This window comes from Cervus elaphus, chromosome 14 (genome assembly GCF_910594005.1).
Source record: "Cervus elaphus chromosome 14, mCerEla1.1, whole genome shotgun sequence".
Classification (NCBI taxonomy): Eukaryota; Metazoa; Chordata; class Mammalia; order Artiodactyla; family Cervidae; genus Cervus; species Cervus elaphus.
Genome location: NC_057828.1, coordinates 52755339 through 52782735, shown reverse-complemented (window position 1 = coordinate 52782735; position 27397 = coordinate 52755339). Strand labels below are relative to the sequence as shown.

Genomic DNA, 27397 nt, shown 5'->3' with positions numbered 1-27397 from the left:
GTTCCTGGAACAACACTCAAGAGGAACTCAGTAACTGATTACTGGAGGGTACATCCCAGGGCAGCTGGGACATGTATCCTGAGGGATGCACACACAGCCCTGAGGGCAGGTGCTCACGGTGACCTGCCATCCCTGCAGGGAGCTGGTGCTGAGGGACCAGGAGATGGGGTTCGGGCCAGACCCTCCAAGTGGCACAGAGAGCATCAGAAACACTCACCAGAGAAGGCCCAGGATGCAGTACTTGTGTGGTATCCTGCCCCAAACACAAAATCTAAATCTAACCCTGAGAAAGCCCAGACAGACCCAAAGAAGGGTCATTCTCCAGGACAGCCAGCCTGCACTCTTTAAAATGTCAAGGAAAAGAACAACAAAGGCAGGCTGTTTCTGATTAAAATAGAACAGACCTGACCTCTAGATGCAACACGTGTTCCCTGACTAACTAGAGCCAGACAGGGAGGAACAGATGTAAAGACAGTATGGGGACAACCAAAGAAATGTGGAGAAAGTAGACAGCTCTCAGTGTTCAACTTACTGATATTAATAGCTGAACTGTGCTTATATAAAAATATGTCTGTGTTCTCAAAACATATGCACTGAAGTATTTAGTGGTAATGGGGGGGAAGTGATGTAAATTTTGCACTCTACTTCATGATATATTTACTTTTGTTTTAAAATACAGTGGCGTGTGCACTAGGAGAGGAGGCACACAGGGCCTGGCTGGCAGTAAGGAGCACGTCCTCCACCAGGTGACAGCTGGAACCCGTGGCCCCCTTCTGGTAGCACCCCCAGAGCCAGGCCTTTGTGTGGGGGAGGTGACCATAGCAGGGCTGGCTCTTTGCTCAGAAGTGCAGTGTTCCTCGAAGAGGCCCGGGGGGACAGGAGGCAGTAAGGTGCTGAGCCCTCTCCCTGGTTCACTACCCACTGTTGTAAAGAAAAACTTTGTTTTTCTGGAAGTTGATGGAATGTGCCTAGCAGAGAGAGGAAGAATCTAAGGAGAGCTCAGTGGAGGAAACAGATTTGCAGAAATACACGGGCAGGGGACGCCCAAGGCCACACAGCGCCCCAACAGCCCTGCCATGCACCAGCCCCACGCCAGGCCTCACCTGGCTGAGGTGTCCTGGGCCTGCAGGGTGCTGGGCCGCGCCCCCCACAAGTTTCAACAACCCCAAATGTCCCTCCCTGCCACGGGTGAGCAGAGCAGACTGCAGGCTCCCGACAAGCTGAGGGCAGCAGAGGCGGCAGCACGGCAGGGGGGCGTTACCAGGTAAGCTACCACCATGGAGCAACTTCACGAGCACATGATGGAGTCAGACCCCTGCCTCCGTGAGAGCACATGGGCAAATCCAGACAGGTGCCGCCCGAGTGCCTGCTACCTTGGAAAGGAGGTGGGGGCTGCTGGCCGCCAGAGCACACACACGGACACTTGACAGAGATAACTAAACGCTCTACCAAATGCCCCCTGAGGAGATCCAAATGCCTTTCTTGTGACTGGATCCACAGTGCTCACGTTCTGATATCCTTCACATACTGCTGTCCTGTTAACTACAAGAGAATTTAAAATTAAACCAAAGAACAAACTCCTTGCCCTCAAAGAGGTTATTTTTAGACCCTCCTCAGCACAACTTCAACAGAGGAATTCTCCTTCCAAGGTACTTCTAGTATTGATACACGGACATTCCAATTTCAGGTATCACAGTGAGATTTCTAAGGGAATTTAATTTGGAAGAATTTAGAAAACTTATCTATTCTTCTTGTGTACAGAATGCCCCATTAGCTTAGTGTAATTAGCATACAACTGGTAACAGAAGATCTTAAAAGAAAATAAGACACAGAATGCTTTTACTGTGGAGGCTGTGCTGCACAGCAGTTAAAATCAAAGGTTCTGAGACTCGAGGCTGCTGCTCTGCTGGTGAGGCCTGCAGATGCCACGCTGACCAAGAGATCAGCTCAGGAGTGGTGGCAGTTTCCTGTAGAGGCCCAGAGACACATGCCACAGTTCTGGGTGCATTTTCCCATCGCAAACAGACAACACACAGAACAGACGTGGGCACTCCAATGAAACTGCCTATGAACACAAACTTGAATTTCGTATTACTTACTCATGCCACAAAATAGCCTCCTTTCCATTTTTTCACTATTTTAAAAAGGAAAAACCATTCTAAGCTCATAGGACACACACACACACAAAGAGATGGCAGGCCAGAGTTTGCCAACCTCTGGTCACAGGACAGTGCCAAGCAACTATTATCTGGGAAAACAGCCTGTAAATCCCAGTCTCAGACCCAACACCTGGCCCCTACTTTTATCACAATGGTGTTCCCTTGCTGGCCAAATCTGCTCCTACTGCTCTGCAGTGGTGTCTGTCAAACCGAGGAGTACATGCACACTTCATGCCAGTACATGCCAGAGGTATCTGGCACCCTACAGTCCAGGAGACAGGCTTTGAGTCTTTAAATCAAGCTATGCAATCTTGCCAATTAACTGTGGAAAACCCACTATACAAAAGATTCCCCCGCTACATGCAAATGAACACCTAAAGTAGAATTCTACCTCTGAAAATTGACACTACCGCCAAGGAAGCTCCATTTCGGATGACTGTCCCCTGTGCCCTGGAGGCTCATTACAGCTGTTCATAGGTCTCTCCACTCTACGACTGTGACTTCAAGTTGTTACAGCCACCAGGACCTTGACCAAATACAAGTACACTTCACGTGGTCTTCAGTTCTGCCATACTGCCCCCTGAAGCCTTCCTGAAGAGTGTTACTATCTAACACTGAGAAGTACTGTCACTAAAAACCAATAGACTGCAGTTGTGGTGTCAATGAAAACACACAAAAAGCATCCACTGCATTCATTCTCATACAACAACTAGTGAAAGGATGCAGGAAAAAACAGGAATATAAGACGCCACAAGAGAATTTCAAGGTGGTCCAGCAGTTAGCACACCACACTCTCACTGCTGCAGATCCAGGTTCCAACTCTAGAAGGGGAATGAAAATCCCACAAGCCATGCAGCATGGCCAAAACAAAAAGTGCTACAAAGGAGCAGAGTATGGCACCAATAACACTTTTTTACCTCAAAGGCAAACTTATTCAATTATACCTTAACAAAAATAAAGGCAAACAAACCAAGACTATGACATTTCTACAATATGCTCATTACAATCAAGCTAACTTTGAGAGCTTCTAATACTTTCAAACGTAAATAATCTGCTTTTAAACTTCTCCCGAAGTGAAAATATCTTTTTCCTAATAGTCATGATCTTGGTGCTTTTACACAGAAAAATACAGATAAAGCATTACCTTACTGTACAACATGCTCTTGTCCCCACTACTCCCAAGAAACAACACCCATTCCACAGGATGAACAGGGGTGTGTACTTCCCTTCAGACCCTGTTTGCTGCACTGTGGTCATCTCCTCAGGACAACGAAGAAGGGCCACCTCAAATCTCTGAGCAGCCCCACAGGGTTCTGCGTGCACCTTAGTCTAACCAGTCCCTGCAGATGGGCTCTCAGACTCACCTACTCAGTCTTCCAAGTGTTTTTGAAATGTACTATGTTTCAGGCATTGTTCTAGGATATGTCAGGGAATAAGAAAGACAACAATCTATACCCCCTGGAAATATATTCAAAATATGTTGAGATACATACAGGTACATAAAATATAATGCCATTTATGTTTAAATAAAAACTACCCATGGACTTCCCTTGGAGAAGGCAATGGCACCCCACTCCAGTACTCCTGCCTGGAAAATCCCATGGATGGAGGAGCCTGGTGGGCTGCAGTCCATGGGGTCGCGAAGAGTCAGACACAACTGAGCGATTTCACTTTCATGCACTGGGAAAGGAACTGGCAACCCACTCCAGTGTTCTTGCTTGGAGAATCCCAGGGATGGCAGAGCCTGGTGGGCTACCGTCTATGGGGCCGCAGAGTCGGACATGACTGAAGCACTTAGCAACAGCAGCGACTTCCCTGGTGACTCAGTGGTAAAGAAACTGCCTGCCCATGTAGGAGACATGAGTTTGATCCCTGACCTGGGAAGACCCCACGTGCTGTGGAGCAACCAAATTTGTGCACCACAACTATTGAGCTGGTTCTCTAGAGCCTGGGAGCCACAACTACTGCAGTCCTTGAGCTCTAGAGCCCATGCTCTGCAACAAGAGAAGCCACGACAATGAGAAGCCAGAGCACCACCACTCCCGTGCTCACTGCAAATAGAGAAAAAGCCCGAGCAGCAATGAAGACCCAGAACAGTCAAAAAAAGACCAAGTATAGCCAAATAAATGTTTCTTTTTAAAAAACTACCAATGTGTATATTTTAAAGAAAGATCTGTGGGGACTTCCCTGGCCGTCCAGTGGTTAAGACTCCGAACTTCCAATGCATGGGGCACAGTTGGATGGATCCCTGGTCCAGGAACTAAGTTTAAGTTTCCACATGCAATTCGCTACAACCAAAAAACGTTTTTACAAAAAAAGAAAAGATCTCTGCCCTTATGGAACTTATGGGCTTCACTGGTGGCTCAGTGGTCAAGAATCCACTTGCCAGTGCAGGAGACATGGATTTGATCCCTGGGTCAAGAAGACCTGAAGAAGGAAATAGCAACCCATTCCAGTATTCTTGCCTGGCAAACCCCACAGACAGAGGAGCCTGGTGGGCTATAATCCAAACTATTGACAATTTTTTGTTTTCTGATAAAAAATTCTGGGTGAAGATTTCTAACAAACTTTTTAATATTTTATTTTTGTAATGAATGTCATAATAAGCATTTTCTTTATTCCTCCACAAATAATTTTGAAAAATAAACTTGCTGAACAATTTAGTTTGGAAATGTTTTTATACTAAGCATATTAATCTCTTATCATATATATGTCTATTTCTAATATTTTCTCCAATTTGCTTGTCATTGAACTACAGTTCGTCTATTATTGGGGCTTCCCAAGTGGTCCAGTGGTTAGGACTCTGCCCTTCCACTGCAAAGGGCACAGGTTTAATCCTTGGTTGGGGAACTAAGATTCCACATGCAGAGTGGCACAGCCAATGCCCCCCCTAAAAAAGTTCCTCTATCAGATGTCTTTTGCTACAGGTATATTCTGAGCATTCAAGCAGATAATCTATTATGGCTTAGAGCCTTAGTATCACACTAAGAACCCTTTCCCTAAACACCCTACCTCAAAGGCTATGAAACATTTTTTGTGATATTTTTAAATATTTCCATGTTTTTAATTTTTACATTTCAATCTTTAATTTAGTCAGAATCTCTATGTGCCACAAAACATATAGAGCTTTCAAATATTTTTTCCAATAGACTGCCAATGATTCAACATCTTAGCCATTCCCAACCAATTTAAAATGCTGCACTAAAAAAAAAAAAAAAAAAAAAAAATGCTGCACTAATCATGAACTAAATTCCGATAAATATAGATCATCATCTAGACTTTTTTCTACCTACCTATGCTTTATGGAACTTTCCTGTTCATATCTAATAAAACACTTCCCCCTCATCTTTCTTTTATAAAACTGACTCCTCGCAAATATTTATCCCTCCAGATTAGGTGACATTTAAAAAATATCCCAGCATGTACATACAGGAAAACTGCATTCAAATTCTGTCATCAGGTCAATTCAAGTTCTTTTATCTCTTCAATAATGCATCTAAGTTAGGTTTTCTAGCTGACTTAAACATGTTTTCCTCTGAAAAAGGAGGAAAGTTTTAGGCTTCACAATCATAAGAAATGACATTGGCCAATTTTCCTAAGAACCCCAAAAAATTATTTCTAAAGTTAGTTTCTATAAAGGAGTAAGTTATTTACCAAAATAAGCAAGCTTCTGTAAGACCTGTGGGTCTTGTCAATGAACCTCTGCTCTTGGATTTTCTGACCATTCATTATCTTAGAGTGGTTCAAATTACTGACCTCCATATTGACACTAAAAACAGCAGCTCACTCTAAAGCAACCATAAAGTTTATTTCAGGTAATCATTCGGGGCAGAGAGCTTAACTGCAGGCATGGACTGTGGCCCTGGTCTTTCTCCCTGGGTATCTCCGAGGTAGACAAGGTCACGGGAGGGCAGGCGCAGCAGCACAGGTGCACCTGGAGCTGCAGCCTTCTTCTCGGGCCCTGCTTCCTCCCCGGGGCATCTCAGCCATCTCAGCTGCAGGAATAATACATAGGAAAGACAAGGGGGTGGCAGTGAGAGGAACTTGTTTGTCTAATCACAGTTATCCACCAAGTACCTGGTTCCTCCTTTCTGCCTCTCCCTCCAGATGACCCAATTACCCTCACACTTTCTCCCCCAAGAACGCCCCCAATTTTCTAAGAGGCCAGTATGTAAAAAGCTTCAGAGCTACTTATGTTCAGTTTATCAGGGAATATCTGTTAGCCTGCACCTATTTATAATGATGTTTTGCTGTATGTCTCAGATTAAAAAAATCTTTTAAGTTTAATTCCTCCCCTTCCCAATCAAAGCCATCTTTCTTGATCTCACCTTGTCTCTTCCAAATCTTAAAATTCTGAGCTTAGCAAGCATTCTATGCAGACTATTAAGTATAGCAGAGTTGCTGAAATGACAATAAAGTATTGTTTGCTGAAAGTTAACTAATTAAATTTATTTTTTTCAGACATAACTTCAATCTGATGCTAATTCAAGCTGCTGTTTAACCTCACAAGAGTTAATGAAAATAGGTCTATCACATGTCCCATGTCACTGGAAACTTGCTCAGTTGGAAGGAGTGGCATACCAATTAGCATGAATTTTGAAACCATGAGACAAACTGAAACAAAAGCCAATCCAAAGAGCTGGTGCCAGCAATGAGGTAGGTAAGAATGTCCTCCCCCTAGCTTTCCTAAGGCGTTCAGCCTTCCATTACAGCACCAGTCTCCTCTCCCAGCCAGCTTCTAACATCAGCAGTGCTTGCTTCTCCAAGTGTGGCCCAGGGCCCAGCACCACCAGAGGCACCTGGGGACTTGTTAGGGAAATGCACTCACTTGCCTCCCCCCACCCCCAGCTGAATTAGGATCTGCATCTAACAAGATCCCAGGGGATTCATTCTCAGCTGCACCCAATTAAACACATGACTTAGGATCTCCCTATTTAAAAACAGAACTCTCCACTGTTTCCACATCACCCACCAACTATGGAGCCCTTTCCTTGGCCTCCTCCTCCCACAACTAACCTTCCTGAAGCCACATCTACACAGGTGGTCGCTCCTACCTCAACTCATGTTTTAACTCCCCGAAATCTGGCTTTCACTCCCACCACCTGGGATCTACAGGTCCTAAGTCTAGGGGGCCCTTTCTCCTCACCCCTCATCAGCACTCTATGCAGTGATCCCCACCCTCCTCTTGGGGATCCCCACCTCTCCTTCCTTCAGTGGCTGGGTATCTATCCCCTCCTCACTTTACTGCCCATGCGCAGGTGAGAGTCTCCATTCATAAGAACTGAAGTCTACCTATGACCTTCAGTCTCAATTCCAGGCTACTACACTTATGAGCCAACACTTGCACTGGTTTTCTATGTCCATTTCAAGTGTCCCAAGCATAACTCTCTCATCCCCAGTGGACGCCAAACAAGCCTGCACCACCCATCTGGCCTCATCTCAGCACCTGACATAACTGGCTCCTAAGTTTGCAAAGCAAGCACTTAAGAACTGTCATAGGAGAATTCCCTGGCAGTCCAGTGGTTAGGCCTCTGTGCTTCCGCTGCAGGGGGGCACAGCTTCAACCTCTGGTTGGGGAACTAAGATCCCACATCCCACATTGCACAGACCCCAAAAAATAACCATTCTCGGTCATCAGCACAATAGCTGGCTTGAGATACACAGAAGAAATGAGTCTATCCACTTATATCCCTTTCCTCAACCCACAGTCTTGGCCAAGTCACATCATTTCTCATCAAGTCTCCTTTAAATGATTCTTGCTTCTATTTTCACCGCAACAATCCATTCTTCATTCGGCAATCTGAACCATCTTTTAAAATTCACATCTTGTCACAGTTCTGCTTAAAACTGTTCACTGGTGTCCCACTGCACCAAAGGGAAAAATACCAATGTTCTTCCATAGCACAGCAACCATAAAACGTACTGTCCACACCAGGGCACTTCTAACAGTCAGAGCAGGCACTCCCCTCTTGAATCCTGGCTCACCAGGAGTAAACTGACGCTGTCCTGGGCAACCCGGCCAGGTGACCAAAGCCAGCTTCCTCTCCAAGCCGGACTCCCACCATCCTGCTCCTGGGCACCCAGTTTCAGCACACTTGCCTCTCACCTGGGGCCTTTGTAGTCACTGTTCTCTGTACCTGAAGTGACCAGGCTCTCCTCCTACCTGGCTTCTCCCTCTGTCAGGGGCCATCTACTCAGAATGGCCTTCACCTAACCAAGTGCCCTCTCTCCATTCTGGGTCTCAGGGCACTCATCACAGGTCTGAAACTTGCTTATTCCCTAGTCCGCAATCTCCCCCAAAAGAATAAAAGATGAGCAGCTACTAACCAGCACCAATCACAGTGTCCTGCTGAAAGTAAGTACATGGCAAATATCTGTTAAACAAACAAGCCTTTAAGGAGTTCATTCCTGGAATCCATTCCACAGAAAATTTGACAGTAACTGGACATCCTGAAGCAGACAATTCTAAATGTCATGATACAGAGAGCTCTGTGATAGATTAAAAAAAAAACAGCCAGATTCTTTGCCGCTCCTCCTGTAAGAACCAGAGTCTATTTCCCTCCACTTCCCGTCTGAGCTGAGCCTCATAAGCTGAGTGGCCAACAGGCCGTAACATGCGTGACACTGTGTGACTTCTACAGATGGCCGCAAAGAGCCGAGCACCTTCTGCTCCTGGCCCTTGGAACTCAGTTACCATGAGACGCCTTAATCAGCCCTCTGCAGAGGCCACACGGAGAACAGAGGTGCAGCCTGGCCAAAGTCCATGCAGATAAGGTGGTCCCGGAAGTGCAGACCCAGCCCTTGTGCCAGCTGACTGCAAATGCACAGCCCCCCACACAGGGTGAGCTGAGCTCTGAGGCCCTGACCTAACTGGCAAGGGGGAACACACAGCTATTGTGTGAAGTCATCAGGCTTGGGGGCCAGTTTGTGAGGCAGCAACAGGAAACTGATGGAAGGCCTCGAGGAAGAAGTTTTTCACAAGCAGAATGCATGTTAGTTGAAGTCACAGTTCTCACTCTTGGCCCTGTGATGTTCTGGGCTGGCTCCCCCTTGGCGGTTAAGCAACAACCCTGTAGCCCAACCGCACCTTATGACAAGTAACTACCGGTGTCCCCAGACAAGAAACAACGAACCCAGAAGCAAGGGGAGAGCACTGCCAGGGCCCGGGGGCCGGGCGCTTCCATGAGGGACGGAAGGGGCAGAAGGGGTGCCCCGTGCCATCTCCCTCTCCATTTCTGATCTGGGTCGACCCGTGTGTCCCTTTTCCTCCTCCCTGGTCCTCAAAGGACAGCTGGTAGAATGAACACTGGCAGCAGCCTCTACCCATTCCTGTGAAAATTACCCCCAAGGACATCATTCTTTTGTTCCCATGACAGAAAAACAAGATAGCCACAAAAAAAACTTGGCTTAAGAGCCCTTCCAGCACAGGGCCTGTCTTAGCTCCCCAGACACTCAAAACCCTAGCTGGTGAATGGGCTCCACAGACCCAGAAAACAGAGTTGACTGCCGCTAGCCAAAATGAACATGCTTTAAGCCCAGCAAGTTTAGGAACCCTGTGTATTTAAAAAAAAAAAAGCAAAATATTTAAAAGTAAATCCGATTACAGGAAAGGAGAAATATCGTATGATATCCCTCATACAGAGAATCAAAGAGACTCACAGACAAAGAAAGTACTTATGGTTGCTACAGGGAAGGGATAGTTAGGGAGTTCTCTACACACTGCTATACTTAACATGGATAACCAACAAGAACCTGTCGTAGAGCACATGGAACTCTGCTCAATGCTATGTGCTGGCCTGGACAGGAGGGGAGTTTGGAGAAGTATGGATATCTGTGTATGGATGGCCAAGTTCCTTCACTGTTCACCTGAAACTATCACAATATTACTAATTGGCTATACTATAATACAAAAGAAACGGGACGCAGAGGATGAGATAGATAGATAGCATCACCAACTCAATGGACATGAGCTTGAGCAAAGTCCGGGAGATAGTGGAAGACAGAGGAGCCTGGTGTGCTACAGTCCATGGGGTTGCAAAGAATCAGACACGACTGAGCAACTGAACAACAAAACAAAAAGTTTAAAAAAAAAAAAAAAAGTAAATCTGACCAGCAAAACTCCAATTATATATACAAACTCTTCTTTAAAATATACATTTATCAATCATGTTTGATCAACACTCCAAGATTTACAAAAGACAATATAGGTTCCTAACCTCAGATACTGCAGAAGGGAATGGCAACCCACTCCATATTCTTGCCTGGAAAATTCCATGGACAGAGGAGCCTGGCAGACTACAGTCCAGAGGGTCGCAAAGTCAGACATGACTGAGCGACTAATACTTTGTTACAAGAAAGGAGAGAATGGATACTAGGGGACAATGAGTCATTCCCAGCACAGACCGTGAATGGAGGGAATAGATGTGGTACAGTAGACAAGGAAAAAGCAGTTGGACATCTGAAAAACAAGGCAGTAGCCTGAGGAAAAGATGTACTCCATCTTGAGCCAGGCAATTGGAAGCATATTAAGTTGTGTTTTATGAAGGAAACCAGACCCATTGTTGCGCCCCAGAGGGTAGCTGTATAAATCCTCTGGGTCCTATTTTCTCATTTGTAAAATGGGGAGATAAGACTGATATCTCAGGGCTGTTGTGAGAATTAAATGTGGCACTGGTATGTACAGATTTTATAAATTCTAAATTGGAGGTTAAGTGCAAGCTATTATGATTATACAATCATAAGATAAAAATTTGTTGTTTCTGGTGGTCTGTGAGGAAGGCAAGTGTCCGAATAGAGCACTTGGTGGTAAAGTTGTTTGTGCTTTCCTCATGGGCTCAGTGAACTAGCTAACTAGCCTTCCTTTAATATTCCTTAGCTATAAATTCTCTGATCACATGACAGCCACTGGTGGTGTTAAAAGACAAAGGACACAACTTTAGGAAGGGGTTTTGTATTTCAGAAAGGTCTATACAAACACAAGGCTTCTCAGGTGGTGCAACGGTAAAGAATCTGCCTGCCAAAGCAGGCAACAAGGATTTGATCCCTGGGTCAGGGAGATCCCTGGAGAAGGAAATGGCAACCCACTCCACTATTCTTGCCTGGAAAATTCCACGGAGAGAGGAGCCTGGTGATCTACAGTCCATGGGTTTCAAAGAGTTGGACACAACTGAGCACACAGGAGCAACTCAGATATACAAAGGCTGCTAAATATTAAGTCCTAAACATATTTTAATTTTCCCAATTCTCACCCTCTTATATGAAGACTTTTCCTCAGATCTCCCAGATCTCTACAGGACCATGCTATCCACTATGGCTATTTTTGCCATGTGTTTTTGTTTTTATTTTAATTTAACCACGTATGCGTGCCTGCCTGCTAAGACGCTTCAGTCAAGTCTGGCTCTTTGTGACCCCATGGGCTGTAGACCACCAGGCTCCTCTGTCCATGGGATTCTCCAGGCAAGAATACTGGAGTGGGTTGCCATGTCCTCCTCCAGAGTATCTTCCCAATCCAGGGATCGAACCTGAGTCTCGTGTCTCCCGCACTGCAGGTGAATTTTTTTTTTTTTTTACTGCTGAGCCATCCAGGAAGCCCCTCATTTAACCATGAAAGTGAAAGTGAAAGTCACTCAGTCGTGTCTAGTTCTTTGTGACCCTATGGACTACACAGTCCATGGAATTCTCCAGGCCGGAATACTGGAGTGGGTAGCCTTTCCCTTCTCCAGGGCATCTTCCCAACCCAGGGATCAAACCCAGGTCTCCTGCACTGCAGGCAGATTCTTTACCAGCTAAGCCACAAGAGAAGTCCAGGAATACTGGAATGGGTAGCCTATCCCTGCTCCAGTGGATCTTCCTGACCCAGGAATCAAACCGGGGTCTCGTGCATTGCAGATGGATTCTTTACCAACTGAGCTATCAAGCAAGCCCATATTAAAGCTAAAAAGTCACGCAGGTGACATTTCAACAGCTACATGTGGCTACCATATTATATAATACAGACTACAAAGTATCTCCACCTCTGAAAAAAATTCTACTGTTCAAAGCTCATTTAAACTACAGAAATTAAAAGCAAAGTCAAAAAACTTTTGCCTGTGATAGGGAAATTACCATTTTCAGGAGCAGAGGTTTTCCCCTTCTATATCTACTAAATAATTTCAGGTTACCAAATGGTTGGAATTGTTCACCCCCTGAATCTCAGCAACACCCCAGCAACTCCAGGCACTCTCTTTGTCCAACCAGCATCACCTCAATCTGTGAGTACATGTTCAGACCAGAAGAGATGCTGCTGTAAAGCTGAAGAGCAGTGCGCTACCAGCAGCTTAGCCTTTTCCTGAATATGTCATGTTTTAAATTATGGGAAACGTATGCAGTCAATTCCCATATCTTAAGAAATTGTACAGAGGATATGACAGTCTGTTACTGATTCAGAAGCACGTTTTAGATGCCAAGCCAATTAGTGTCCAGCCTCAAGTCCATCGGTTCCCATGAAGGCTCCATGCCCCTTTCATTACCTCTCGGATCTACAGCAGCCACCCCCAAGCCCACCCCTCAGCGGTTAAGCCACCTCAAGCCTTTCCAGCAGTCCCTCGTCCACTCTCAGGAAAACTGCCTGCAATTCAGGTCTCCTCAACCTGGCTGTGTGGCACAGGTGCTCACGGCGCTCCTCTAACCCACCCGAGTCTCAGGCTTACAGATGGACTGATGGACTTTCAGGAGGTCTGACTCAGTCAAGTCCAAGAACTAACCCTGCCCACACAAATAGCCCCAAACGGGTGCACCCTCTACTTCCAGCCTGCGCTAGGGGAGGGTAAGAGACAGGGCCTCACAACTCGGCACCGTGAGGCAGTAACTGTGCTCAATCAACATGACCAAAAGCAACACTGCTGGCCAGAAAGAGCCTCTCTGAGGAGCTGCCACTCAGGCTGAGAACTAAAGGATCAAGGACTTAGTAATGAAAACAGCAAAAGGAAGGAGACTTCAGGTAGACAGGCAGGCAGACCAGCCTGGAGGTCTGAAAGGCTGGGGTAGAGATACAAATTTAAGAATCATCGAAACTCTCAGTAAATAGCATTTAAAACAGACAAGAACAGATGGGAATGGCCACGATCACCTAAAGACACCCCCCAATAACAGAGGGAAACCTGGAGTCAGGATGGAGAAAGACCAGACCACTGAGGGTATGCAGGGCTGGCCAGAGAGGAACCTCGGAAGGCAACCAAGAAGGACAAACAAGACAGCAGAAGGAGAACCAGGAACCAAGAGAAGAGTGTGATGGGCAGAACATGCTGAAAACAGAACATGACCATTTCAGGGCTCTTTCCTCACTGTGCAGGTGGCCTGGCACACATGGAGAATGGACGAGAGCAAGGCAGGGACTCTCCAGGGTCTCCATCCTCTGAGACCACCCTGGACTGAAAAGCCCAGCTCTGTTCCTGAACTTTGGTTCCATGAGACACCCAGAATCCTGATAAGACATTTATCTTTTCTACCTAAGTTCTCTCTATTGGTTTCTTCAAACTGCAACTAAAATTCTCTTTATAAGCTCAGCCATGAAAGGAAGGGAAAGACGTGGGCCACTGGGAACCAGGAAGGCGAGGGGAACAGGCCTGGGAGGAAGCTCCAGGTTAACTGAAGTCGGTTGAAAAGAGGCCTTCAAATATTCTTGTCCACTTGAAACATACGAAAGTGATTTATTTGGAAAAAAAAGGTCTTTGCAGGTATAATTAGTTTTAACTCACAATGAGGTCACATTGGATTAGTCCCTCATCCAATGACTGGTGTTCTTACAAGACCAGAGACAGACTGAGAGAAGGCCATGTGAAAGAGGCAGAAACTGGATCGCCAACAACCACCCAAAGCCAGAAAGAGGCACCCAAGGGAACTGTCCTGCCAACACCTGGATTTCAGACTTCCAGCCTTTGAAACTCTGAGAGAACACATTTCTGCTGGTTTAGCCCCTCAGTCTGTGGTAATGTTACTGCAGCCCCAGGAAACTAACACTTCAGAGCCAAACAGAAGAACCCCTGAAAACCTTAAGTGAGACAGCATCCACAAAGACAGAAATAAAGAGCAGGGGTCAGATTGGAGAAGCACGTGAGGAAAGGAAGAAGACGAACAAGGTAGAGGTCACCAGCAGGGGTGGTAAAGGAAGCGGACATGCCAGTGCTTGCACCACACTAGGCACGGGGTAAGCATTCCATTTGCACCATCTCAATTCATCCTCACCACTCTCCTGGAGATGGGGAAACTAGGAGAGGAGTTAAATAACCTGCTTACCACCTCAAAGCTCAGACTGCAGAGCCCGGATGTCCAGTTCATGAGCACAGGGAAGCCAGGGAGGAAGCAACGCCATCAACAGTTGCACAGTTAATAGTCATGTTTTCAAAGATGACCTTCAGAAATACACGTAATGTATTAACAAAGTAGAGCAGAATTTAAAAATCTAAGTATACAGTGTGCCCTCCAATCTGGAGAGGTATCTCTGAACACACGTGCACGAGCAATACAGAAGACTAAGGGAAATACAGCATTACAAGGCTATTCCAGATAGGTCAGTGATTGATTCCCCCTCATTTTTATAATACTGATGTTGTACTATAAACAATTAAACACTTTTATTATTAAAATAAAAAATTTAAAGATAAAAACTGGAGACAATAAAATAGACTTGCTGAAAGGACATTTTTATAAAAATAACAACAGTGCTGGCTCAGGGGGAACAGGAACAGGCCCTCAAAGGAAGAGGACAGGAGGGACGGAGGAACTGAGGTAGTGGAGACAGACCGCCTGTCCACAGAGTTTAATTTTAAATAGAGAGAGAAAAAAAAAGAATAATGGCTGAAAAAGACACCAAGATTAACTGGGAGGTTGACTTATATAAGACTTATTAGTCACATTTGAAGGTAGAACAGAAAGAGCCCCGAAGAAGAAACTAAAGATAAAAGTGTAGGTGAGCACATCCTCAAGTGGAAGAACCTTCTCTTTAATAACCTATGAAGGAGGCAGAGGCAGACACAATAGTCCTAAGAGATGGGAGACTGGAGAGGCATGCATGCTAGATGGTCCATGGTCTAACAGGTAAGAGCTCTGGAAGCAAATAACTGACATTCAGATATGGGTTCAGCAGATTCCTAGCTGTAATTCTGGCCAATTACCTCATCTCCCTGACAGGTTTAGCCATCTGTGAAATGGGTCTACTCACAGGACCAGGCTCAGAACTGATGAGTAGATCAGAGTGTAATACCATCAAGCTCTTGGTATGGCATCTAGCTAACAGACTAGGTGCCTAACAAGCATGAGCTAACAACACTGGTCACCTGCAAAATGCAAATTCATCTACTGCCGAGGGAACTGCAGGTGGAGGATGGAAGGGCCATGGTTTGAAGTACTTTATTTCAACAGGGTTATCTTCAACCACCTCTTCCAACACATTTTATATATAGGAACATCTATGCCAAATGGAAAGTAACATCCATTTCCCAAGCCTTCATTTCAGTTCCTAGCTCAGTCCTGTCTCAGGGCTTCTCCCTTTGTCCAGATATCTGCCTGGTTCATCCATCCCCTAACCTCCTCCTGCACTCGACCTCAAATGTTTCCACCATCCTTTTCTTTAAAAAAAAAAAGAAAAAAAAATTTATTTATTTGGCTGCACCGGGTCTTGGTTGTGGCATGCAGGATCTAATTCCCTGACCAGGGATTGAACCAGGGCCCCTGCTATGGGACCACGGAGTCTTAGCCACTGGACCACCCAGAGAAGTCCCTCTACCACCTTTTAAAAGGAAATCCCAGCCATCTCTGAAGCCCTGCCCTAACTTCTTTTTCAGCACCTTTTTCCTTTTCCTGCTCACCACTGCCATCGAACAGAAACTTCCCTTGTGGTCCAGTGGTTAAGGCTGCACTTCTACTGCAGAAGGCAAGGGTTCAATCCATGGTCAGAGAACAAAGATCCCACATGCCACACAGCACGGTCAAAAAAGAAAAAAATAAGTTAAATTAATCCCCTTCCTTCAGAGCCTCCCCCTACCCCACTGCCACTCATCGGCCCTGGGAAGTCCTGACCACTGAACCCTCGACGACTTCTCATTCCCAACCAAACCTGCTTCTCTGATACTTCCCTCCCCCCACCCCCCAGAGACGCTCACAGGAGCTGACACTACTATGATGTTCTTCCAACTCTTTTCACTCCTCTGAGCAGCTTTGCCTCTGCCCATCCTGCTACACGCAAGCTGCACCCGTGGGTCTTCAACCTTTAGAGAATCTCCAGGTGGTTCTTCTCCCTGGGAAAAGGCACAACCCTACACCTTAAGGACACATCAGGCCAGGGTGCCTGTCTCCAGAGAAGGGTCTCACTGGTCCCTGCAGGCGCCTGGCCAAGGCCCTCAAGTGGTCCTTCAAGGTAAGCACTGCACTCCTCTCCCATCGTGCTGCTCAGAGGCCGAGGCTCAGGCTTCCTGTACGTTCTTCACTGGTGAGGACCCCAGGGGCTCTTGTTTACATAGGTTAGATCAACGGGTATTTACTATGTGAGAAACTAAAGCAGAGACTTTCTAAAAACGTTCAATAAGCATACTGCCTGTTACCAAAAACAATATTTTTACAAAGTATAACCAGAAAAATAACTTGGAGAGAAGAGTAGCAACATTGTACATGTGAGCAAAGCTGTTAAGTGTCTGCCCAGGGGTGGGAGGGGGGAAGCAGGTCAATCTAGTGCCACACTTTGTCCAGTTGAAGGAGGTGAGGAACATTCTCACACAAATACGTGGTAGGAAAAGGGAGTGACTTAGCCTTCTCAAATAAATGTCGACTGTCTTCTTTGATACTACATCAAAACTTGAAAAGTGGTAAGTTTCTTAAAGTTCTGATGTGGAATCTGAAACCCTGTCAGTTAACTGTTCACACTGTTACATCAAACACCAGGGGCCTCACTCCACTCTGATGCTTTGAATGAATCTTTTACCTATCCCTGAGTTCCAAGCATCACATACTGGCCATGGGAAAACATCACCTCCCTGAGTTAAGCAGATCTTCCCAACGTTGACACATTTTATTATATAACATTAAAAAAAGAAACATTTCCTTAACATCTCCACCTATCTTGAAAGAAAAGTACCAGGAAGCTGTCAAGCTCATGATAGCAGAATCAAGTTTTCCAAAATTCAAATTTCCATCTGAAAGCTCAAATTTTATCACTGCCAACAATGTCAGTTATTTTCCTTGAAGTATCTGGTTCACTTCATTCGTTTTTAAGAAAATATCTGCCAAGTTCCCCTGTCTAAACAGTCATCATTTTCTGTCAGCTGTTCTTTCAACTCAAGTAATGGCATAGCTGCTGTCCAGACTCTCATAGGTGAAGATGCTACATTAGGATCAGTGCTTTATGCTGACTTCCCATTTTGTCACAGAGACCAGTAAAAAGATGAGTACTCAGGTTGCAGTTTAATAAAACTGACTTTTATTGCTTCATCAAAGACATTAAACTGGATTTTTTTTTTACCACAAGTTCACAGCGGTGAAGAATACTATGACTACAATAACCATCAAGAACTTCCAGATGTACAAGCTATATTTAGAAACGACAAAGGAACCAGAGATCAAACTGCCAACATCCTCTGGATCATAGAAAAAGCTAGAGAATTCCAGAAAAACATCTACTTACGCTTCATTGACTACGTTAAAGCCTTTGACCGTAGATCACAACGAACTGTGGAACATTCTTCAAGAGATGGGAATATCAGACCACCTTACCTACCTGCTATGAAACCTGTATGCAGGTCAAGAAGCAACAGTTAGAACCAGACATGGAACAACGAACTGGTTCCAAATTGGGAAACAAGTACGTCAAGACTGTAAACTGTCACCCCGCTTATTTAACCTATACACATAGTACATCACGTGAAATGCCGGACTAGATGAAGCACAAGCTGGAATCTCAAGAGAGCTGGGAGAAATATCAACAACCTCAGATATGCAGATGACACCACCCTTATGGCAGAGAGCGAAAAGGAACTAAAAAGCCTCCTGATGAAAGTGAAAGAGGAGAGTGAAAAAGCTGGCTTAAAGCTCAACATTCAAAAAATGAAGATCATGGCATCCAGTCCCATCACTTCACAGCAAGTAGATGGAGAAAAAATGGAAACTGACAGACTATTTTCTTGGGCTCCAAAATCACTGTGGACAGTGACTGCTGCCATGAAATTAAAGGACCCTTACTCCCTGGAAGAAAAGTAATGACAAATCTAGACAGCATATTCAAAAGCAGAGACATCACTTTGCCTACAAAGGTCTGTATAGCCAAAGGTATGATTTTTCCAGTAGTCATGTACAGATGTGAGAGCTGCACAATAAAAAAGGCTGAGCACCGAACTGATGCCTTCGAACTGTGGTGCTAGAGAAGACTCTTGAGAGTCCCTTGGACAGCAAGGAGATCAAACCAGTCAATCCTAAAGGAAATCAGTCCTGAATATTCACTGGAAGGACTGATGCTAAAGCTGAAGCTTCAATACTTTGGCCACCAGATCCGAAGAGCCAACTCATTGGGAAAGACCCTAATGCTGGGAAAGATTGAAGGCAGGAGGAGAAGAGGACAACAGAGGATGAGATGGTTGGATGGCATCACTGACTCAATGACTTTGAGCAAACTCAGGAAGATGGTGATGGACAGGGAAGCCTGGCATGCTGCAGTCCATGAGGTCGCAAAGAGTTGGACATGACTAAGCAACTGAACAACAACAAAAATCACTGTAAAAGGGTTGGTACCACAGCCCTGATTTGTGCTACAGAACCAGCAGTGTCAACCACCACTGCTTTTGTACCATTAGTGGGAATGTCAACACAGTGAAAGTCAAATGACATCTTAATATGATCCTAACAGTGAAAGTGTTAGTTGCTCAGTCCTGTCCAACTCTTCGTGATCCCACGGACTGTAGCCCTCCAGGCTCTTCTGTCCATGGGATTCTCCAGGCAAGAATACTGGAGTGGGTTGCCATCTCCTTCTCCAGGGGATCTTCCTGACTCAGGGATTGAACCTGGGTCTCCCACACTGCAGGCAGATTCTTTACTGTCTGGGCCATTAGGGAAGCCCAGATCATGACACTATCTTGGACCTAATGAGTCCCAGAGTCCACAGATGGTAATCCTCAGACCCCTCACTCTAAGTAATGGTGACACCCAAGACTTCAACCACCATCTAAATACTAATAATTCATTCAGACCACTCCTCCAGGGCTCTACATTCACAAGTAACAAAAGTCAACAATTCGACAAACACTTCAGCGTTTCGGAGACTGGTAATACTGCAGTTGAACCAAAGTGCCTGTCTTCATGGAGCTTAGACCTAGTGGGCAGATCAACATAAAGATTAGGGGGACAGAGCAAGGGAAGAAAGAGATTAACAGGAGTGGAGAATGGCCTCAAGGAGGGGATATGGGTACAAAGACCTTAATGAAGGGAGTGGAGGGTACCAACAAACCTCCAGAAGAGCTTTGCAAAGAGGAGTAGAAAGAATAAGAGCTGGTGTGTTCTGATGCAGAATATGGGAATGTCTCCTGGGGTCCTCAAAACCAAGGTGCAAAGTTCACTGTGTCTTCTCAGCAAACCACTGCTCATTTTAGTAAATGCAAGACAGGCCACCCAGATATCCAGGACAGAAACCTGTACTCACTCATTCCCTTCTGACCTTCCACTAAGTCATCAAGGAATCTCAGTCACCAGCTACCAGCTTTTCAACCCTGACCCAGACTCCCTTCCTCTTTATAGTATCCCATCTGAAATTCCTCCTTCCTCTGAGCATGCTCCAAGTTCAAGTACCAAGTGACTCGTTCCTGATCAGGTAAATCGTCTTAAAACCCTTTGAAAGTTTCCTAGAGCCCTCAAGGTAAAGGTGCAAGTTCTTTACCAAGGCTCTGACCTCTTGGGTGTCCGTTTCTCACCACTCTCCAGCTCTGTGGAACTTATGTCCCTGGATGAATCATGTTTTTTCATTCCGTAATTTTACTGAGCACCTATCCTGCAATATGGGCTTCCCTTGTGGCTCAGCTGGTAAGGAATCTGCCTGCAATACAGGAGACCAGGGTTCGATCCCTGGGTTAGGAAGATCCCCTGGAGAAGGGAAAGGTTACCCACTCCAGTATTCTGGCCTAGAGAATTCCATGGACTGTATAGTCCATGAGGTTGCAAAGAGTCGAACACGACTGAGCAACTTTCACTTCACTTCATATCTCGCAATACAGGGCTTCCCAGGTGACGGAGTGGTAAAGAACATGTCTGCCAGTGCAGGAGATGCAAGAGATGCAGGTTTGATTCCTGTGTTGGAAAGATCCCCTAGAGAAGGAAATGGCAACTCACTCCAGTATTCTTGCCTCGAAAATCCCACGAACAGAAGAGCCTAGCAGGCTCTTGGGGTCCAAAAAGCCAGACACGACTTAGTGACTAAACAACATCTTACACTACCTGGTTCTAGGTGTTGGAGGCAGTGAGTGAAGGCGGCCAACTGGTTGCATGAAAAATACGGTCCATCTCCTCAGCCTGGAACACTCTTTCCTTCTGCTTCACGCACCAGGCAGGATCCAACTGGAGAATTCTTCCAGTCTCAACATTTTCCAGCAAACCTGCAAGATGGTGGCAGCCCTGCTGCTCCAGCCCCTCGCCTACCTGCCTGCCCCCTGGGAGCTGTCAGCTTTGGCTTGGCACTCACACGAGACTGCAGTTGATTCTTATGAAAATCCCTGAAACCTGAGGTCCCCTGGCAAGACATCTAAAAATGTTGGAACCGGATGGGTGGGGGCTCCAGTGTGTAGTGATGAAATGAAAATACAGATTAAACTGGATTAAAAGAGAAAGATGGTGAACACCAGGTTTAAAATATTTGGCTGTGGTTCTGCCACTCCCAGCAACTGGTCAGTCCCTGAATGGGTGAACGGGACGATGGTGGAGGAAGCCTCTACCATGAAGAACACAGATACCGCCAAGGAACTCTGCCTTCTGTCTGTGAAACTGCACTACTCCACACTGGCCAGAGAGGCCATCAAAGCCGCCCTGGCTGACTACAAACTCAAACAAGAAAGAAGAGGACAAGTAGAAACGAGCCCTTGGGGAAGCCTTTTGCAGGTCACATGGGGGTGCTCCCCACTCCCACTCTGCAGTTCCTTGCAAATAGGTGTTCAGAAGCCCTAGCACTGAAACCAGAGATGCGGGGCTTGGACAGCACCTGCTGCTCACGCTGATTCTAGTGCAAGAGACACAGCGAGCTTCAAGTCGGCACAGTCATGAAGCACACAACTATCTAGTGTTCCTGAATCCATTTGGGGGAAGATTACCAGTAGAATACCTTGGCAAGACTATTCGATAAAACTGAGCAAATATATAACACAAGCCTGCATGTATGTAATAAATCAAGAAATGTAAGACTCTCCCCAAAAGAAACATTTTCCCTAGGAAGCCATGGCTGAACTCTAAAGCAGGTTAGGTGCCCCTGTGACCCATCTCCCTGTTTTTCACTTTGTAACATAAGGCCCTGGGCCACGCCCATTCTACAACAATTTACACTCAATAAGGAGCAGCAAAGGTGCTGAATAAGACACAAATTTCAAGTTATGGCACTTTTGAGAACATATGAAAAATATTTCATTGTCACTAGTTGACAAATTAAGGGATGCCAAAAACTGTTTTGTGAACTCTCAAATAATTTGGCATCATAAACGAGGGGGGGGGGGGAGTGAGATCTTTAAAAAATAAACAATCGTTTTACCAATTTCAAAATAAATTATAGGATCAAAATTACCCTTTAAAGGTAAAAGAAAGCCTTTTGAACAAAACGAAACTAGACACAAAGCTATTCATACGATGCACAGAGAACCAGTGGTGGCCAGAAAGGGGCGGGGGGCAAAGTAAGTGAAGGGGAGACAAGCTGCAGGGGCATAACACACAGAGTAAGAAAATGGTCAATATGGGAATTCCCTGGCGGTCCCATGGTTAAGACTCCAAGAGGTGGGGGTCAGGAAATTAATATCCCACCTGCTGGGCCCTGTGGCCAAAAAAAAAAAACTGTTACAAAGCAAGGTCAACAGCAACAGAAATGGTGCTCTCAGCACAGAGAACTGCCAGTCAAGCAGTGTTCCAAGTGCTGCACACACTCCTTACAACCACCCTAGGAAGGAGGGGCTTGTGTGCCTGCTTTACACATAAGGAAACAGAGACATGGAAGTCAAAACCAAATCCAAACCTGCAAGTTACAGAACTGAGTTCTAACTCAGACAGTCTCAGTCCTTTGAGAAACGAGTGCATTTCTTTCTGTCCCTGATATTCAGAAATTATCTTAAAGTTCCCATGACAATTTTTTTGGGGAAACCTATTGTAGAAACTTTAATACTCTCTTGTCTAGTTAGTAGTGTTCAAAATTTTTTTAAATATTTATTTATTTGGCTGTGCCAGGTGTTAGTTGCGGCAGGCAGGATCTTTACTTGCAGTATGTGAACTGTTAGTTGTGGGAAATGGAATCTAGTTCCCTGACCAGAGATGGCCCTGCACTGGGAGCATGGAGTTTTAGCCAGTGGACCACCAGGGAAGGCCCCAGAATTTTTTAAAGCTTTACCAACTACAACACTTGGACAGGTAATCAAGAGAATCTGTATCTGCATCAGGAGTATATTTTACAGTTGCCACAGGACTGAGTCAGAAGACACACAGACAAGCATAAAGACACAACAACCCACAAGTAAACAAGAATATATTCGACCAAATCCCTTAGTACTCTAGTCCAGACAGATTAAAGAACAGCTTTGCCCCCTTGATAAAATATACTATTAAGCCTGGAGCAGGAATTCCCTGGCAGTTCAGTGGTTGGGACTCCTGGGCCCAGGTTCAATTCCTAGTCAGGGAACTAAGATCCTGCAAGCCACAAGGTGGCCAAAAAACAAAGGGGGATCCTGGGGCAACTCATTATTAAATTGTCAACTTTTATCAGTGGCAATATGGATTCAACTTGATAATCTCTTAGAATTATTATTTTAGATAATCTTGGTCTTTTTAATCATGAGTTTTTAAAAATGTTTTTTTTCCCCAGAATTTTTACTTAGTCAAATAAGGGAATCCTCAAGTTTCTAAAAGAAAGAAAAGAAAGCAACACTGCTCTATAAAATGGGAAGCTTTTCTATCATTGGAAGTGAGCAGTAATTTCCATGGATAACTGCGGCACCTAAAGGCAAGCACTGCCACAAGAACAAGGGGGCTAAAAGGTTTTAAATGCTATTAGCATTCCTCTAATCCACTGACCAATTCAAGTGTCTACAGAATTGCCTGTATTTCTTAAATGAGAGTTTAAGTCTGGAACAAAACCCAAAGCTCTAAAAAGAAGTGGGACTCCATTCTTTTCCCAGAAGAGTCAACGTGCTGTTCCATTACTCAATACACAGCCACTCTCTCCACGTACATTTGGACCTATCTGGACCATGTCTTCCTTCCAGTAATGTTACACAATCAGTTTTGTAAATTACTTCTCTGATATCAGTTTCAATTTCAATTTCTTTTTACCCCCTCATTCTATGTTCACTACACCACTCACTCAACTGAACTGCCTGCTTCATAAATTCTCAAACCACTCTTATCTACAAATGCAAACCTGAGATCAGAATTTACACCAACGTTAAAAAATTCAGAGTCTGACTCTGTGATCCCATGAACTGTAGTCCACCAGGCTCCTCTGTCCATGGAATTCTCCAGGCAAGAATACTAGAGTGGGTTGCCATCTCCTTCTCCAGGAAATCTTCCTGACCCAGGGGTTGAACCCAGGTCTCCCACACTGCACGCAGACTCTATTGACTGAGCCACCAGGGAAGCCTAAAAAATGCTAAATTTTTTCTGTTCAATGCTTTATTAGACTCATGCTAAATAAGGCTTTTAAAATAATATGGCATGCCATATGGTCAAGCTGAGATAATAAAATTGGGAATATCTATTACCAATCCACTAATACTAAAAGCCAAAGTCTGTAGACAGTAAGAACTTAATCCCATTTAGAAACCAACATGAGCCAAATCTTTTGGGCATAGAAAAAAACAATCAAATGAAGACACTACAATAAATGCCAATACTGCATGTCACCGTTATCCATTAAGGTGCTCGCTAAGAAGACAACTGATTGTAGGCAAGTCTACATAAAGACCCCTTTCAAAGGTATTTTTAGAAATACAACTTTTCCAAGCAAGCTAAAGGATAAAAAACAGAAAATTTTAGCAAAATAAAATGTAACAGAACAAAACTTTGAGAAATAAATAAACTCCTCATAGAATCAGTGCTCTTCTCATGTGGTCAACATTAGACCTAGGTGATCCAAGCTTTGAAATCAAAGTCACTAAGCATGAAAAAGACTTGACAGCCTTTTGACAATCTTTCAAATCTCTTCTGAGATTAAAATGAAATCTGAGGAAATTTACTTGAACTCCTCCCAAAACAGAAGTAACTCAAGACATCAAACAAAGAGTAATCCTTATTAAGGTATCACTAAAGAGGACATTCCTCTTAGTACTTGCCAGATAATGTAAATATGGCTGTGTCATAAACTCAGGTAACATACAAGCAGAATGGTTCCTACCTGGTGGGTGTTTTCATTTAAGAAAGTGTCAATTCTGAAGCAAAACTGCAGAGTTGAACGATATTCTCTATTAGCATACTCTTGCTCCATTTCTGCAGGAGAGGAGAGGCAGGCCTAACACGCGCCCCCAGGCAGAATTGGGAATGAGCCGCAGGCACAACCATAAAACTCTGCTTTCCTCAACTCACACTTTCTAAAGAAAAACTTGCAGCAATCACAAGGTCTGTGAAACCAGAGGCTTGGTGTGACAGAGGGAGTGAGTCCCGGGAGGAGAGAGGTCCGGCAGTCCAGCCTCACAGCAGCCGGAAATCTTCCCGAACAGGATCCTGCCAGGGCGCCCTCTGACCCTTCCAGTTGCACTCCATTTCTGACAGCTCTGTCAGAAAGTTCAATCCGGCCAAAAGCTCCCGCCCGGTTCTGCAGTCTGGAGGTTCTCAGACCTGTTTCTATATTGGTGGCAAGCAGCCCTGTCCCCAGCCACACACACGTATTAGTAAGGAAGCAAAAAAGGAACTGCCTGTTAGCTTTCTTTTTGCAATGTGTACCTTCCGGAAGAAATCCAGAACAGGCCCTATCTATCTAAATAGGACTCAAACTAAAACCTTCCTTTGACATAAGAATCCCCTCCAAACCAAAAAAAGACTACAGCCTCAAATTAGAAAACGAGGACTCATGTAAAAATTTTACGGATAACAATGGTCTTCAGACCTTATCTAGGGTCTGGGGTTGAAGGAACTTCTCATAAAGCTAAAACTTCCATTTATTTGCTTATCATGAAAAATAGCTATATATTTTTCCTAATAATCTCGTAGGCAACTGCTTAATCATTAAATATTACTTAAGATCACTGTGTTAAACAAGTAGCAACATGGAAATAGAAAAACAAAAAGGCCTCTAACCTAAACCAAAACTACAGATGAAAATATATACATCGTGTATGCATAAACTCAGTAATGTACTCTTTAACTGTAAATGTCCACCAACTTCCTTTGCCCAAATAAACACCCGTTTCCCCAAATAAATACACTGCTGTTTTCCTTCAGGCCGTGAGTCTCCCAAACCTAACTCAAAAGGGTCCATGAAAAAGACACTAATCACAGAAGCTCCCGCTACTCAGGTATGCTAACTCGGTAATTTAAAGGACACTAGAAACGTGTGGACACCACTGGAGTCAAATAGCAACTCGCAAGGAAAAAGAGGGTTTTCAAAGTCCGATGGCTCAGCGACCCCCGGGAGGAATCTTCAGCGCTCCCCACCCCTCCGGGGCCAAGGGGGGCCCCGGGCGCGCCCCCGGGCGGCGCCCCCGGAGCCCCGCGGCGCGGGCGGCGCCTCACAAAGGCCGCGCGGCGGACGCGCCATCTTGCCGGGCCGCCGAGGGCCATTCATTCGGCGCGGGGCGCGGGGGCCCGGCCGCCGCCCGCAGGCTGCGCGCCGGCACCGGGGCTTCGGGCGGCCCCGCTCGGGCCGGGCGGCGACCGTGGGGCCGGGGCTCGCGCTCGCTGGGCGCTTTGTCCGCCCCGCGCGCCCTCGGCGCCGCTTCCTCATTTCTCCGCCGCGGCGACGCCGGCCTCTCCTCCAGCCGCCGAAAGGCCGCTTTTCTCGCAGCCCGTCCTCCCGTGGCCAAGGATGGCGCCCACCGCCCAGCGTGGGACAGGGCCGCCACCGCCTTTGTTCTCGGACCATTCGGAGCCCCTCCTCCGGGCCACCTCCCAGGCGCCGGCGGAGGGGCGCCGGCCCCAGACCCCCAAACCACGGAGTCTCCGGCCCCGCCCCCACCGCGGACCCCAGGACCCGGACCGCAGGCCTGCACCAGGGACCCCAGACCAGAGGCCCGGACCTGGACTCCAGACGCCGGCGCCCCAACTCCCGGCCCCGAGCCCAGGACCTCGGCCCCAGGCCCCGCCGAAGCCCGCGGGGTCCTCGTCGCCCCCGCCCGGAGGACCCCACCCGGGCGGGGCAGGAAGACTCGGACAGGCAGCCGGGTGGGGGCGGGGAGGGTGGGGGCGGGGCGGTCCTGGCGGGCGGGCGACCGGGGGGCGATGGGGAAGGCTGGTGGTGGGGAAGACGGCCAGGGCTAGGGGTCTGGGACAGAGATCGCAGTTGAGGATGGGGCCGTCGCGCTCACCTCGACGCCGCGTCCCGCCTGCCGCGCCCGCTCCCCGCCGCCTCAGCCGCCTCGGCCGCCGCTCCAGGAGGTGGTCGCGCTCCGGCCGCTCCGCGGGCGCTGCGGGCAGGTGCGCCAGCGAAGCTCGGTCCGGTCGGTCCCGCGGCGGCTGCTCCGCTCCCGCGCCCGCGCCCGCTCCCGCCGCCGCCGCCTCCGTCCGCCCCTCAGACGCCTCCAGCCATCGGGATGGGCGCGGCGGCCCCTGCCCGCAGCCTCGGGAAACCCCACGGTCGCGTCACCGCGCACGCCGCGCGCGCACGCCCCGCTCGGCTGAGTCTCAGGCGCGCGCGCGCGCGCGCGCTTCGTCCCTCCGCCAGCCCCCCCCCGCGCGCGTGCGCGAGCCGCTTAAAGGGGCAGCGCCGTACCCTCGCGGAACCTCCCTAGTAGCCTCCAAGTCAGACTCGCCTCTCCCCCTGCCAGGCTCCGCTCCGCAGAGGCCGGAGCGCGGGGCACTGCGTAGGGTGGTCTGCCCGCTGTCGACTCAATAGGTTC

General features: G+C 46.6%; 1 protein-coding gene across 2 annotated transcripts in view; it reads right to left on the bottom strand.

Moving 5' to 3' along the window:
* Positions 1-27114, bottom strand: part of GNB1 (G protein subunit beta 1) — a 75912-nt gene extending 48798 nt beyond the window's left edge. The window contains exon 1 of one of the 2 annotated variants that reach the window (XM_043924691.1): positions 26867-27114. The gene's annotated coding sequence lies outside the window, so the exon portion shown is untranslated. The remainder of the gene's footprint in view (positions 1-26866) is intronic. The other variant, XM_043924690.1, reaches the window with a different exon arrangement.
* Between the last annotated feature and the right edge of the window lie 283 nt (positions 27115-27397).